The sequence below is a fragment of the Camelus dromedarius genome, chromosome 7 (genome assembly GCF_036321535.1).
Source record: "Camelus dromedarius isolate mCamDro1 chromosome 7, mCamDro1.pat, whole genome shotgun sequence".
NCBI classification, from domain to species: Eukaryota; Metazoa; Chordata; class Mammalia; order Artiodactyla; family Camelidae; genus Camelus; species Camelus dromedarius.
This window is the reverse complement of record NC_087442.1, coordinates 19248627-19262430: the sequence shown is the minus strand read 5'-3', so window position 1 is coordinate 19262430 and position 13804 is coordinate 19248627. Positions and strand designations below refer to the sequence as shown.

The 13804-nt window shown below is 39.6% G+C and overlaps 1 protein-coding gene, 1 long non-coding RNA gene and 1 other non-coding gene across 5 annotated transcripts in view; 2 read left to right on the top strand and 1 right to left on the bottom strand.

Moving 5' to 3' along the window:
* MKLN1 (muskelin 1) overlaps nt 1-13804 on the top strand; it is a 320256-nt gene that overhangs the window by 114976 nt on the left and 191476 nt on the right. The gene's annotated exons all lie outside the window — the stretch shown is intronic.
* Nucleotides 1-13804, bottom strand: part of LOC116154072 (uncharacterized) — a 110503-nt gene that overhangs the window by 82745 nt on the left and 13954 nt on the right. The window lies entirely within an intron of this gene.
* On the top strand, nt 2957-3063 carry LOC116154156 (U6 spliceosomal RNA). The gene has a single exon (XR_004138041.1). It is a non-coding gene; the product is annotated as a U6 spliceosomal RNA (small nuclear RNA).

Sequence of the window (13804 nt, the reverse complement as noted above, 5' to 3'; positions counted from 1 at the left end):
ATCCAACAGATCTGTCCTGTGAGTCCTAGAACTGGATCTCCTGGAGATGACTCTCAATCCTAGCATTGGGTTATATCCTCTGCCTCAGTATTTAATCTTTAAAATATATGCATATTTTGTGATTATAAAATGAATACATGCTCACTTTGGAAAATTCACAAATAAGAGCAGTATAAAGAAAAAAAACCCACAAGAATAACCCATTTTCTCACCACAAAGAAAAACTGTTAACTGCCTATATTTCTACTCAGCCTTTATTCTATTCATATTGTTAAACAGATAATGTGATTCTATCTATACATGTCAATTTTGCATGCTGAATTTTTAATTTAATATTATAATAATTTCCCCATGTTATTAAAAGTTCTCAGTAATTAAATATCATTTTAAACGACATTTTCCCTGGTTTTAAACACATCTGGATCAAGTCTCTACTAATTTATGAAAATCCCATGGGTCTGGAGAGATCTTCTAAGTATTTACCTTCTTTGGGGTTGGTGAACAGGGCATTCTCAAAGGCCAGGGCTCTATGTAACATGTGCATGGTAACTACTATACAGTACTTGATCTTCTGGAGAGCTCTCATATTTCTACAAATTGATGACATGAGTGATTAGAAGACGCCACCCTGTAAAATACAATAATTCAAAGCATAGGCCTTTCTTACATACCACATCATTGTTACATACTCAAATGAACCACTGTATTAGTTAGCTATGGCTGCCATAACAGAAATACCACAGACTGGGTGGCTTAAACAACAGAAATTTATTTTCTCACAGTGCTGGAGGCCAGAAGTCTAAGACCAAGTTGTCAGCAGGTCTGGTTTTTCCTAAGGTCTCTCTCCTTGGCTTGCATATGGCTGTCCTCTTGCTGTAAATAATACTTCTTTGAATGTTCATGTATAAACTTTTGTATGGAGGTATGTTTTTATTTTTCTTTTTATGCCTAGGAATGGAATTGATAAGTAACTCCACTTTTAGCATTTTGAGAAAATGTCAAATGGTTTTCCAAAGGGGTTGCATCATTTTATATGCCCACCAACAATATATAAGGGTTCCAATTTCTCTATATCCTTACCAACACTTATTATTGTCTGTTTTTATTATAGCCATCTCCTTGTGGGTGTGAAGAGGTATCTCATTGTGGGTGGGTTTTGATCTACATTTCCCTAATGACTAATGATTTTGAGTATCTCTTCTAGTGCATATTGGCAATTTGTGTATATTCTTTGGAGGAATGTTTATTCAAATTCCTTGACTATGTTTTAACTGGGTTGTCTCTTTATTATTGAGCTGTAATAAATTTTTATATATTCTGGATATAAGTTCCTTCTCAAATATACAATCTGCAAAGGTTTTCTCCCATTCTGTGGGTTGCCCTTTGACTTTCTTGATGGTGTCTTGTGAAGCACAAAAGTTTTTAATTTTGAAGTCCAATTTATCTATTTTTTTCTTTTGTTACGTCTGCTTTTGGTGACATATCTAAGAAACCATTGCCAAATCCAAGGTCATAGAGATTTACTTTGTTTTCTTCTAGGAGTTTTATAGTTTTAGCTCATACATTTAGGTCTATGATCCATTTTAAGTTAGCTTATTTGTATGGTGTAAAGTATAGTCCAACTACATTCTTTTGAATATGGACATCCAGTTGTCCCAGCACCATTTATTAAAAAAACTGCTCTTTCCCTATTGAATTGTCTTGGGGCCCTTGTCAAAAAATCAATTAACCATAAATGTGAGGGTTTATTTCTTGATACTTGATTCATTGATCTATACATGTATCCTTGTGCCATATGCCTTGATTATTGTAGTTTTGTTGTAGGCTCTGAAATTAGGAAATGTGCATCTTCCAAATTTGTTCTTCCTCTTCAAGAGTGTTTTGGTTATTCTGAGTTATATTTCCATATGAAATGTGCCATTAACTTGTCAATTTCTGCAGAAAGAAAGAAAGAAAGAAAAAGAAAGCAAGCAAGCAAGCAAGCAAGAAAGCAAGGAAGGAAGGAAGGAAGAAGGAAAGAAAGAAGGAAAGGGAAAAGGTGCTAGGATCTGGATAGGATTGCATTGAAATTCATTTTCTGATTGTTCATTGCTAATGCATAGAAATAGAATTGATTTTCGTATATTGCTCTTATATCCTGCCACTTTCCTGAACTCATTTTATCCTACACTCTTAATCATGATGCTTCATTGCTTATTCTGTACAAGGCATTGTGTTAGATACTATAGAAAATACAACAGTGAACACAATATGGTCCCTATTCTGAAGAAGCTCATAGCCTAATTCAAGAAATAAGACATATACCTATTGAGTAAATAATAGCCCATTTCAGCAATGTACAGGGAAGCACATAATTGACAAGTGAACACTAGAGATAATTAGAGCTCTAGCAAAGGTCAGGGGATGAAGAGACAATCAGAAGTTGGCAAGGTCTGGAAAAAACAGAGTAGAAAGGATCAGAAGGTTCACTCCTATGAGACATACCCACAAACAAATTTTAATTTCAGTGTTTGAGAATCCTAAAAATCTCAAGAGATCCCTCTGCTGTGGATGATCTTCAGAGTTACTAGTGGAACATATAACCATTATACAGACTTACTAAATTATAACAACTCACCATATTTGCTTAATATTTTAAAAATATAAATAAAATATTTTAGTTACAAAAATAGGCTCTTCCATCCCATCTCTCCCCAGAGGTAACCAATCTCTTGAAGATGATGGGGATCCTTCCCATATATGTTTTTAAACTTTTACTGCACAATGTATATGCTTTGGGTGTTTAAATATGTATATAAAGAGTGTACATATTTTTCTGAAACTTGTTTTTCCAACATTCTGTTTTTAAGATTTATCCATGCAATACTTGTAGAGCTAGTCCATTCTTCATAATATAGAAATATTATACTACATAGTACTGCAATATAGTCCCATTGTATAAATATTCTAGAATCTAATGCTCATTTCAGCAGCACATATAGTAAAATCGGAACAATACAGAGAAGATTAGCATGGCCCCTGAGCAAGGATGACATGCAAATTCGTCAAGTGTTCCATATTTTTGTAAGTTTAAAAAGCTAAAGCTTTAATCGGTTCTTAGAAACAATAATCAGTACATATATGTAAACTAAAAAAAATGTGCAGTATACTGTATATGTGTACTTACATGCAATATAATGTGTACGTGCAGTTGAACTATAATAATTCTACCTGATAAAACTGAAAAAGGAAAAAAATAAAAGAACCAGAAAAAAAATGCCAAAAATATGGCAAATAACAACTGACACTAAAAAAAAAAAAAATTCTAGAATCTATTCTATGGGTGGATACTTGTTATGTCTAATTTTTTGTTATTTCAAATCATGATGTAATTAATGTCCTGGGATATGCCTCCTTGGGCTTATGTGTGAGAGTTCTTCTAGGGAATATATCTAGAACAGAAATTGTTAGAGAACAGAATATGCATATTCTCAACTTTACTAGGTTGCCCTTTAGATTATTCTCCACAGCAGCTGAACTACTTTTTATACTCATCAATGATATATGAGAATTTCTCTTGTCCCACATTCTAACCAACACTGTCAGGTTTTTAAAAACACACATATCTGGGCCCTAGTTTCATAGATTCTGATAGGGTAGCTCCAGAGTATGGTTTGAAACAGGCCATAGGTGATACTGAAACATGAATATCATTGAGAGCATCAGCTCAGTGTATGTACATGTACACAATCCAATGTGTTTGTATGTGAGCTAGCACTGTTTGGTAACATCTGTGTTGGCTGAATTTAGATCTTTGAGGAAAGGGTGGAGAAGTACCACTGCTCAATGTACCTTGCAGATGCATTTTGAATAAAACAGGGGTATGTGATTTACTAGTCCACTGGCTAGTACTTAAAGACCCACCTTTGCCAGCTGGGCTGAAGGGGGACAGTGTTCACTTTTTAGAAGCTGTCTTGACCCTTACTAGGTGTATGGCTGGGTGCCAGCTGTCGGGGCTTACATACGTGCCATCGCTTACGGCAGGGTGCGTGTCAGCGATGTCTGCCAGCCCCCTGGGTGGTGTCACTGTGTGGAGCATTTGTGGCTTTTTCAAAGCCCTGAGGAATCTGAGAAGCAAGTGAGGGAATGATGCATGAAAACAAAAGGCAGTGGAAAGAGTGACCAGCCAGCAGGCTCTAGCAGGCTAGAACGCTCTGTCCTTGTTATTACTGCTTCATGAAAATGCCGCCGGCTCCCTGGCAGGGGCCGGAAGGTAGAAGTTTCTTGAGAAAACAAAGACAAGTGATGTGTACTTTCAGGCTGGAATCTGGTTGCCTGGCTTCCCCATTTTCCAGTGGAAGCTACAGGGTCAGGATGGGAACCCATTTGCCCTTTGGTGGGTTTAAGCCAGTCTTCCCCTTTCTCCTGGCTGCTTTCCTCAGTTTTCCCCTCCCACTCATAAGCAGTACAGTTCTGGTCTCAGAGGCCTAGCAGGGCTGGGCTGGGAGAGCAGATGGGCAGTGCCCCAGACAGAGCTGTTCCTCAAGGAGTGATCTGAAGGTCAGCCTAGGGGAGGACAAAGGGCTTCAGCCATAATTCCCTTTTAAGGGAGTTTTGCCACAAAGAAGTGCCTCCTGGTTTGGGGCAGTGAGACCAGGGGGAGCTCTCATGCCTCACCTGCTTTTCTTGGGGCAGTTCATGCCCTGTATCACACACTCTCACTGGATAGCCTTCCTCGGTTTTCAGAAAAGAGGCAGAAGCTCAGGAAAGGTAAGAGTTTTCATGAACTCACTTTTGGATGGCTATTTGGACTTGTCATCATCGGGCCTGTCAGAAGTCAAACTCTGCTTTCCCTCTCGATAATCTCCTTTCTTTGACACGTAAAATACCTAGGTGTAAAACATGGAAGTACTCAGCATTCTCTTCCCCTCGTAAAAAGTAGCTATGAGGATAATGAATAAAAATAGGTCTTTGTGGATACAATAGGGCTGAGCTGAGGGTGTGGTTTGCTTGGCAACAGCTCAGGGAAAGTTATTTCTCTTGGTCCCTGAATACGCTTGACTTGGCTCTGCATGATGAAGTCCTAAGAGACCAGCTTGAATGTGACTTTCTTTGGTGGAACCTTCCATCAATAGGGTTAATCATTTCTTTCTTTCTGGTCCCACAGCATTTTGTTCTTGTAAAAAGCATTCAGCATGTTGTGTGACAAACTACTTACTTGGAATTATGCCGTATTGTGTTTGTGTGTGTGTGTGGCCTACGGACTGTACTTTAACATAATAGTCTTTCGATAAATATTTATTGGATGAATCAAAGTTCCTGAGAAAACACCAATACTCTGCTCTTATACTTTCTTAATTATCCCCTGCCTTTTCTTCCTTGAGGTCAAACTGCAAGCAGTTTCAGCTCCACATGAAATAGAGGACGTGCTAAAACTTAAAAAAAAAAAAAAAAAAGATTTTAAAGAAATTGCTCCAGCAGGAATGGGTGTTTCAGGTGTATCATTCTGTTACAGGTACAGAAATTGTTTCCAGGAAACACTGCCATTATTATCTCTGAAAGGCAAGTCGGTGGAAATTGTTATTTTCCACTTACAGATGGACAAATGGAAGCTTTCTTTCTCATTTACCAATTACAGAATGTGCACTCTGTTCAAAGTACTGTGCTAGGATTTTCATGGGATACAAAGATGTGCAAGACAAGGTTCTTGTTCCAAAGGAGAATGTTATAATCTGGCTAGGAGGAAAAGATAGCTGTATGGAAAAGTAACTATAACTTGGGAGCTAACTATAAAATTTAATTTGAATTATATGAGTTGTCCAAAAAAAAAGTTGGCAAACGAATTTCCAGCCAAGGTAATCAGGGATGTCACTGGTAGGCGAAGAGATTTTGTGCTGGTCGTTTCCATTTGGTCTCTGTATTAGTTTCCTGTGACCGCTGTAACAAATTACCAAACTGGATGACTTAAAAGAAAGAATTTTATTTTCTTCCAGTTCTGGAGGCCAGCCGTCTGAAATTAAGGTTTTGGCAGGGCCAGGGTCCCTCTGAAGGCTTCTAGGGGTGAGTCTGTTCCTTGTCTCTTCCAGCTGATGGCTCCAGGCTTTCTCAGGCTTGTGGCCACTTCACTCCAATCCTGATTCTGTGGACACATTGCTTCCTCCTCTTCTTTCTCAAAACTCCCCCTGCTTCTCTTTTATCAGGCTACATGTGACTGCATTTAGGGCCCACCCACATAAACCAGGATCTGGTCCTCCACTCAGGATCCTGAACTTAATCACATTTTTTGCCATATAATTTTCTCAGGTTCGAGGGAGTAGCATGTGGATGTATTTTTTTTTTTTAAGGTGCCACTAGTCAGCCCACGATGGCCTCCTATCCTCCTCTGCCCTGCCAGGTGCCCCGGGAGCCTGTTATCCACAGATGACTCACCTGGACCCCACTGCCCTCTGGCTTACTGTAGGGTTTGGCCAATGGGAGGCATCAGCAAGTATGACAGGGTGGAAGTAAAAAGAGGTTGAGGTATTTCTTCTTTCCTCCTGCTTTAGCACTATGGTTCTGGCAGCAGCTCTGCCCCTTCACGGTTCCAGTTTCTTCAGGACTCCCGTAACACCATTTCCTTCCCTGTCTCTTCAGCCCTGGGCTTCCACTCCTGCCAGTCCTTGGGTGCCTCTATATTCCTCTTAAGTTCCAGAAACCATGCTTACATCCTTGTAAACAGAGTCTTCATCAAATTATTTTCAAAATCCTAGCTGAGTGTACCTTCAGTTTCCAGCCATGATCTTGACTGATACAGACACCGAGAGGCAAAAATTTAATTTCCAGAACAGAGATAGACTCAGGTTGCCTCCATCTAAGGTTAAGTAGTAACGGTGAGGACTGGAAGATGATTCAGCACACCACACAGCTGTAGCAGTTGCGTTCTCTCGTGGGCTCTCCAGCCGTGAATATATGTTGCTTTGTACTCTATCTGCTATTATTGTGACTCTCTGCTTCTGCTGCCCTTGCTACTAAGTACTTTCTATTCTTTTCTCTATCTCGCAACTTCTGTTGCTTCATGGTTTCTGCTGCTACGTTTCCTCAGCTTTCTTCCTTCCCTCTGCGAATCTTTTAGTTTCTCCCCATTGCTAACTGTTGACTCCCTCTCTGTATTTCATATTCAACTCCTCTAAAGGGTCTACTGGTTTGGCTGCTCACTATGGAGTACAGGTAGTTGGGCAGAGCTTCCTTGACAAGCCATCACATCAGCATTAAGTTTATTGCCCTAGGTTAGGTGCCTGCTCCTGCACTAAATGATATTGTTTGGAATGGCAGAATAACTTGATACCTAATTAGGTGTCCAGTCTATTAGAAATCCCTGGGAAGTGTGGCAAGCATCCTGATGCTTCCCAGGGGGTTATCAAAACCCACAACTACTTCTGTTGTCCAGTTCAGTAGCAGAGGCATGGTGGTCTCAGAAAAGCACAACACATGTTTGGGCAAAGCAAGCAGCCCAGAATAGCTGGTGGTGTAATTCAAATAGGGAAACGCTATCATTGACATTAAAGCTGAAAATGTAGGTCATGACAGTTTGTGGAGGGCCTTGAGTGAAGATTTGTCTTAGAAGGAACTTTAGACATTATTTTATGGGCACTAAGAAGTTACTGAAGGTTTCTGAACATGAGAGAGCAAGATAAAATCAGCTTTTAGGGCTATTTATTTGATGGCAATGGTATTCAGATTGCACCAAAAGTAGGAAAATGTGGAAATAGAAAGACAAATTGGGAAAGTGTTATAATAGTCTAAGTGAGACTAATGGGGACCCAAACCAGGACAAGACTGGAAAGGAAGGAAAAGCTAGTTGTGAGAACCTCGGGGGATAAGTGGATTTAGGGTTGAGGCTAGTTTTGAGCTACAGATTCAGAACCTCTTTACCACCAAAGATCCTTTTACTTATTTTTATTTTCTTCCAAATAAACAGCACCTTTTTAGAGGAATACATGAAATATATCAAGTATACTAGTAATATTGACAATATTATTATCAGCTATTATCTTTTGGAATACATTTTTGGAAGTTTGGCTTTGAGACCAAAGAATTTAGGAAGTGGTGGTTCCATTGAGGGAAATTGGATCTGAATATCTTAGCTTGTGTTTTCTAGAAAAATAGAACTCAAACCAAGAATTAACGCTAACGTTTTATTTAGGAGATATAATCCCAGGCAATAAGAGTGAGAGAAAAAGGGAAGAGAGACTGAGAAAGAGGAGAAGCAAAGAAAGATGATGTTGAACAATCTGCAGAGGCAGCAGGTACGCCTGCATGTCCACGCAGAATATCTCGGACATGCAGTATGGCGAAAGCATGCTCAGGTAAGTTCTTGGGAAGGAGAAAGGAAGAAGAATCCATCTTCATGGTTCCCTCCCATCTCCTATTTCCCACTGATCAAAATTTACCACACAGGAGTTTCTTTCCTCATACCTCTAGGCTATGTCATATGTTCCCATTGTTAGTGTCTTAGCCAGCCACAGCCAATGGTATGGCTTTTAATCCTGGTTGGGGAGTAGGGAGAGAAGCCAGAAATTCACCGTGTGTAGCTGGTGAGCCTTGTTGCTCAGTGGTATTCAGAGCGGGAGGGCCCGGCTGGGAAAGTGGCAGATCAGCCCCAGCACGAGGTAACAGGACTACAAAGGCACAAACAAAGCAAGTCAGCTGCAGCAGTGGCTGCGACAGAATACGTAACTGAGGACTTGAGAGATGATGACAAGAGATGATAAGAGAATCTGATGAGGCACAGAAGATGTGTCTGATATATGGAACAGAAGAAGAAAGATTAAAGCTGAAACCCGTGCTTATGTCCAACATACAGTTGGAAATTCAGAACTGCAACCGCCTCCTGGAAGACAGTGGTCTAAGGAATAGAGAAGTATGTTTCTAGGCAGCATAGAATAAACGAGTCTGAACATGGACTTTGGAGACAGGCAGAGCTGTGCTTAAGTCACAGCTGTGTATGATCTTAGGCAGTTTACTAAATCTCTTTAAGCGTTAGTTTCTTTAATAATAACATGGGCATGATGATACTGTATAGCTTATGCTTGTAAAGCATTTGGCATGATGCTAGGCATATAGTAAATGCTAAATAAATTGTGGTAATTATGATCATTAGTATCAATCTTGGATGACTGTGTAATCTTCCCAGTGCTTTCTTCTCTCCAGGCTGACACTGCACACACTGCTCCTAAATTCTCCTTGAGCAGGCTGTGTGGCTTAAGCCTGAGTCCTTTAGCTACTCTCAGGGGCAGTTGCCCTTGGATCAGGACACACTTGGGTCATGGAGCCCCAGTGAAGGCGGATGGCCCCCTGCAGGGTGCTGACATATTGAGCCCGAAGAAGGCAGCACTACTAACCTTTGGTATGTAGATAGGACACATCTTAAATAACCATTTCCTCCTATACATTTTTTTCCCTTTCAAAGTAGGAAAATAAAGTGGTTTTTTTTTTTTTTGGTTAATACTTTGCCTTGGTGCCCCCCAAAAGCACAGCCAGGTACACAGAGGTTGCTAGATCCACACAATAAAGAGGTTCTTGTGAGACTTTAAAAACAGAAGAGGTTTCTCTCACACAAATGGTGTTTGATGGGATATCATCTCTAAATTGTACATATCAAAATTTCTTTGTTCCCGTAAGTTGAAATCCTTTTGACTTTACATAAGCATGTTAAATGCTAGGAGTAATACACACCTAAAGTATATAAATATTCTTTGGAAATTTCTGGAACAGCAACACAAACAAATATATCACTCTTCTGGTCAAAATCCATATCACTCAGAACAAAAACCCAAATCCTTACCAACAGCCTCTAAGGACCTATGGGATCTAGTCACTGGACTTCATCTCTTAGAAACTAGAAGGCAGGACAGCATGCTTAAGAGCACCCAGAGTCTCTAGACATGGTTCCAGCTCTATCATTTGATAGCTATGTGACTTGGGGGCAGTTATTTTACCTTCCTGTGCCTCAGTTTCCTCATTTGGAAAAGAGAAAAACAGTACTGCCTTCACATGGTTGTTGGGAGGATTAATTAATATTTTTCAGTGCTTAAAATAGTAAGTAATAGCTCCTAGTAAGGGCTATTTAAACATTAGATAAATAAAACACTTCCCTCATTCATAGCACTGCAGCCACACTGGCCTCCCTGCTGTGTCTCCAGCGGGCCAAGCATACTCCGGCCCCAGGACCTTCATATTTGCTGTTCTGCCAGATAGCCACATGATCAATTTCCTCACCTCCTTCAAGTCTTAGTTCAAATACCACCTTTTAAATGATGAGAACCTTATTTAAAATAGCAATCCCCTCCTGCATACCCCTGCTTTATGTTTCTCAGTAGCACTTACGTACTTCTAATACTCTACATAGTTTTCCAATTTATTTGTTTTTCACCTGTCTCCCCCAGCTGGAAGGCAAACAAGGGCAGGAATAGTTGTTTTATTTTCTGATGAATTCCAAGTGCCTCGAACATTGCATAAGATGTAGTATGTGCTCAATACTATTTGTGGAATGAATGAATACACTGTTTTCACGTAAAGAAAGTTAAGTCTACATATTTTAAAGATTGATTTGTAAATGAGATTCCTAATGTGCACGTAAGGTGCGAAAGATCTCCCCTAAAGTTGTTTCTCTTAAATTGAATAGAGATGGTCTCTTTCCCATAATATTGTTTAAGAAATTGATTAGCAAACTGGTCTTTTTCCCCAAAGATATTTAAAAGTAAACTTTAGCTGAAACTTAGGACAAGCTATCTTTAATTCTTAATGAGCAGACTCTGAATTAATAAAATTAACTCCTGATTAATTGCTAGTGGACTCTGTGTCCCTGTCATTTATCCAACATGACCTAGAAGTCATGGCCTGTCATCAGGATGTGGAAAGAAGAGAACTAATAAACCCCTACTCTAGGTTAGGTAAGCTGCTGGGTCAAACCTGTGAGGAAAATTTCATTATCCTCATAGTACAGAGAAACCAAAGCCTACAGAGGCCCCGAATCACATACCTTAATGGGTAACAGAGCCAGCATTCATACTATCAGTTTGCAAAATCCATGCTCTTTCCAGTATCTCACTTTGAGCCTTAGATTTCTCATTTATAATATGCGGTAACATTACTAAGGCACAGCTATTATGACAATGAAAATAACGTATGCAAAGCAGAATACTTAATAAGTGACAGCTTTTTTTTTAATGCCTATAGTTTAGAAATGATGATAAGACTTTTGCCATGGACCACAATCACATAGTCTCCCCAGGGAGAAAAATATGAGCTCTGACTTACCAGGACAGCAGAAGTAGGTCCCATGGGATAGATTAGTGGGAATAGTCACATCTTAAAAAGAAGAATTTTAAATTCAATACAAGTTTAAATACTTACTATACTTTTCTCCATTTAGAGTTGACTCTTAAGTAGTTTATAGGCTCTAACTAGCTAAATTTGAAACAATTTGATCACCAAAATTTTGTTTGTATGGCTGTATAAAAACGATGGTTGTATAAAAAGAAAAAGACATATACTCAAGGTGACTTAAAAAATGGAGGGAAATAGGAAAGAAGCAATTAGGAGAAATAGGAAAACAAAACCTTCTTTACAGAAAAATGACAGCTAATAAAAGCTGAAGAAATGATGAGACTTAAAAATACTGTTAGGCAGTCCTCAATGTAATGACTGATTCAATCAAGGAATATCAGTGGAAGACAAAACCTTTGGGTGACAGGTTGATGGGCATCATGGACTGAACTGTTTCTCAACCCCGGCCCCCTAGGGTGTGATCTTATTTGGAAATAGGTTTCTTGCAGGTATAATTAGTTATATATAATTAGATAAGGTCATACTGGGGTAGGATGGGATCCTAATGCAATATGACTGGTGTCCTTATAAGATGGTCATGTGAAGACACAGAGACACATGGAAAATGCCATGTGAAGATGCAGGTCGAATTGAAGTGCTGCAGCTACACGCCAAGGAATGTCTGGGGCTACCAGAAGCTGGAAGAAAGGAAGGATTCCCTCCTAAGGTTTCAGAGGGAGCCTATCAACACATTGTTTCCATACTTCTAGTCTCCAGAACTGTGAGACAATAAATTTCTGTTGTTTTAAGCCAGCCAATGTGTGGGTACTTTGTTACAGCAGCCTTAGGAAGCTAAAACAATGGCAAACAGGATAGACACAGGAGCACGAAAGTATCACCTTTCACATAATGAAAGACAGTGCTTTTCAAAGGAGAGCTCCATAGGTTACCACTTAATTAACATCGCTAACAGTGGCACAACCTGACATACGTACCTTCTGATATCATGCAGTAAGAGGTACACAAAATCAATTTGATAGACTGATGGCAATAGGTCCAAATTATTTCTCTCCCTTATCCACATCCCTTGCAATGTGACTTTGCAGCAACTCTCCTCAAGAGGTAGAGTTTATTTCTCCACCACTTGAGTGTAGGGTGGTCAACATAATGCCGCTGAAGTGACAGAGTGCTGGTTCTAAGCTAGATGAGACACGCTTCCACTCTCTTTCATACCCCTGCCTCTTCCATGAGAACAGACCAGTGCCAGCCTGCTTAAGTGTGATAAATGAATGGGGCAGAGCCTAGTCATATCAGCCCCCAGTCGATCTGTCAAATACCTGCAGATCCATGAATGAGTCTGTAACCAAAATCAGCTGAGCCCAGCCCAGTACAGATCAGCAGAACTACCTAGCCAATGGTTATTAATATCATGCCATTGAGTTTTGGGGTGGGTTGCTATGCAGGAATAACTAACTGTTACAATGATCTATTTAACATCCTTGCCAAATTTGTTTAAATGGAAACTAATCATGAAGAAAGGATCAGAAAAATCCAGTGTGGGACATTCTACATGACAACTGGCCTGGATACAAGTCAGTGTCAGGAAAAGCAACAACAAAAAGTGAGGAGACTGTTCTAGATAAACTGGAACAAGGTTTTTCAATCTCAGCACTAATTGACATTTTGGTCTAGATAATTGTTGTAGGGGGTTGTCCTGTATATTTTATGATGTTTAGCAGCATCCCTGGCCTCTATCTTCTAGATGCCAGTAGCACCCCTAGTTGTGACAATCAAAAGTATCTCTAGGCACTGCTAAATGTTCACCTTGGGGCAATGGACTAAAGAGATGGAATCAAATGCAATGTTAGGACCCTGTTAGGAGCTTGGATCAAACAAAAAAAGATGATTTTAAAAGACATTTTGGACAATTAGAGGAGTCTGAATGTGGAATTAAAGATATTGAAACATTAATTTTCCTAGGTCTGAAAACAGTATTGCAATTGTGTAGGAGAATACCTTTATTCTTAGGAGATGTATGCTGGATTATTTTGAATGAACCATCGTAAAGTATTCAACTTACTTTCAAATGCTTCAATGGATAAATATGTATATTTACAGAAAAAGATAAAGCGAAGGTGACAAAATGTTAACTGGTGAATCTAGGTGAAGAGAATAGGGGCATTTATTGTATTGTTCTTTGGAATTTTGTGAGTTTGAACATTTTCAAAATAAAAAGTTGGGGGTAAAAAGAGTTAGTCTCATCTCCATTGCCTGACTCTTTACTGACTTAAATGATGCAAAGAGCAGGCTTGTTCTAAATGAATCTGGGGGCTCATTCTATGTTGCCTGGACAATGAGCTAGCTCAAACCAGGTATGGGGGGTTTGGAGCTGAGCAAGGGGGCTTTTCTCAGCCTGAGGAACTGTACACAGCTCTGCTTCTCATGGGACCCCTGGTTTCCTTTCTCTTGTGTAACATCCCACGGGACCAAAAGTCTAGGTGCTGGGCAGCTTGTGTGT